Source organism: Pteropus vampyrus, unplaced genomic scaffold (assembly GCF_000151845.1).
Source record: "Pteropus vampyrus isolate Shadow unplaced genomic scaffold, Pvam_2.0 Scaffold9, whole genome shotgun sequence".
NCBI lineage: Eukaryota > Metazoa > Chordata > Mammalia > Chiroptera > Pteropodidae > Pteropus > Pteropus vampyrus.
Window position 1 is genome coordinate 6,726,367 of NW_011888790.1, and position 2,462 is coordinate 6,728,828.

At 37.2% G+C, this 2,462-nt stretch overlaps 1 non-coding gene across 1 annotated transcript; it reads right to left on the minus strand.

Annotated features, from left to right (window-relative positions):
* Positions 1–1,939: 1,939 nt before the first annotated feature.
* On the minus strand, positions 1,940–2,046 carry LOC111730189. Its single transcript, XR_002776578.1, has one exon. It is a non-coding gene; the product is annotated as a U6 spliceosomal RNA (small nuclear RNA).
* Positions 2,047–2,462: the final 416 nt, after the last annotated feature.

Consider the following 2,462-nt stretch of genomic DNA (forward strand, 5'->3'; position numbering starts at 1 on the left):
ACTTGTGGGCACCTCAGAGAAGCAATCAATTCATGAGGCAATACTGCATTTGTTTGCCAGGTATCGGGAGATGCGACCTTTGTTCTTGGCAATTGTTCGGCCAATGAAGGTAGAATGGAAAATGAGTCCATATTTTGGGGTGTTACCCCTTGTCTTCAGGGCTCTGGAAACTCAGTCCCTTTGCTGGGCCCTGCAAATCAGTCAGACACCAGGACTGGCCATTGAAAATTTTTTATGGGTTCTGTTCTGTCTTCGTCCGTGAATATTGGAGGTTTTGATATTGGTGTAAGTTTTGCCTTTTGGTTTTGGTGGAGGCGGCATAATTTCAGTTTTTGGTAAAAGAGGTAATTTAGCTTTTGTCTATTTTTCCGAATAGTTGAGTTAATATTGTTTTCCATTGCAAAGCGGCAAACTGCTGGAGTTACCAGTATCTTTTGGCCTTTTATCTCTTGGTGTGTGCACTCATCATGGGGCACAGCAAGAGTTTCAACGATATCTTCTTAATCTTTTAAAGCTTCCATTTCCATGTCTATTAATGGCTTCCCCACATAGGCAATAGCATCTAGATCATAATACAGTTTTTTAATGATTCCACCATAACAAGTGGTGATAGTTAACAGAAGTTTTATCATTTTGGACTTCTCAGATGCTATCAGATTGAGACACAGTATCACTTTTCACATACCATTTTTTAATAGTTACTTCTGTAATCCCTTCTTCAATGTCTGAGAGTTTGAATCGAACCATCTCTTCCTGTAGAACAGCGGTTGTTTTCAGCATCTGACATGGCTGACTATACTCGAATGAAGGATAACCAAAGAAACACATGTATATTGGCTTCAAAACATGAACATTACTACATATTTGAAAGTAGTGAACACAAATTTTAAAATGGAGTTGGAGCTGCCATCCCAGAGGAACTGCCTTGCATATATCGGTCTTACTTCTCAAACATTTGCAATCCGAAGTGTTTGGCTTCTTTAGTTACCTTCCCTTTTAACTTTTGAGAGTGTATATTTTTAGTAGAAATTGGTAAATTCTGTGAATCTGAAAGTTTGGCTTGAATCCCTTCTTTGACAAGAATATATAAAGTTTCTTGAGATACTTTTAGTTAACACTGTCAACTTAAGGATAAATGGCTTGGGAACTATTCCTTTCTCTCTCTCCCTAACCCATATGTTTCTTGGAATGTTTTTGTTTTCTACAACTCTAAAGAAAATCTCCCAATGGCTTCTTTCTTTTTCATTTTGAAGGACTTCTGAATTACAGTCTTGAATGTACTCAGGCCAACATGGTAAATTTCATTGAGCTGCTTGTGCCCCTTTGTGGTCAATACTTACAATTACAGCTCAGTTTTGTTTACCAGCAAGAAGCATTTATTTGAACTGTTGCTTCACATACCAGAATAGTGAGCTGGCAAGAACCTCAGGGAGATGAGATCAGAACCAACTGAAAGTTAAGGGTATAGTTCTTGGCACAGGAGAAAGTGGATACCTGAGCAAGAAAAGGATTCTGATTGAAAGAAGGATGTATGGATGCCAGATTGTCATCTAACATGGCTTACTACACATTGTGCAATTGTTTCTGTGTTGCCTCCCATACTAGCATATGAGTTCTATGATGGCAGAGACATTTTGCCTGGCACTCAACAAAAGTCGTCAAATGATTGAGCAAGTAAAGAAACAAATGGTTTTAGTTCGCAGAAAGTTCACAGTAGATGATGACTATTTTTCTATTTTTAAAAACTTTTAATTAAAATTATTGGAGTGACATTGGTTAAAAAACTCAAATAAGTTTCAAGTGTACAATTTAGCAATACGTCATATATATATTGCGTGTTCACCACTCAAAGTTAGAGTTCCTCCCATCAGCAAGTATTGACTCCTTTGACCTCTATGTACCTCGCGCCTTCCCCATTTCCCTCTGGTAACCACTAATCACAAAAATGGTACGCTTCATGAATTTGCATGTCATCCTTGCACAGGGGCCATGCTAATCTTCTCTGTATAGTTGCAGTTTTAGTATATGTGCTGCTGAAGTGAGCACTCTATTGTTAATTATTCTTATTAGCTTAAAATGGTAAATGCTTTGACAATTTTATTTAACAAAGCCACATATGTCCAAGAGCATTTCTCAAACCTCAGTATTTTTTATAGGCTTAGCTTTATTTACTCACTTGTTTTAATTATTAAATATTAATTGAGCACTACATTCTTGGATCTGGAAATTAAAAAATGTGACAGACACAGTTCTAGCCTCCAGAAGGGAGCACATTAGACTATACTGGCAATCCAGTATAGTGGATTTGCTGCCAAGCCTCAAATGTCAGTTCGATCATGGCAGCTGCAGGAATAATATCTTAAGTTTTATTTCATTTTCCTCAGGTTCCTTTATTTTATTGTATTCCTGTTTTTTTTCCCTCTCCACTTTAACTCCTAATACTCAATTTATTCTTTTTCCAA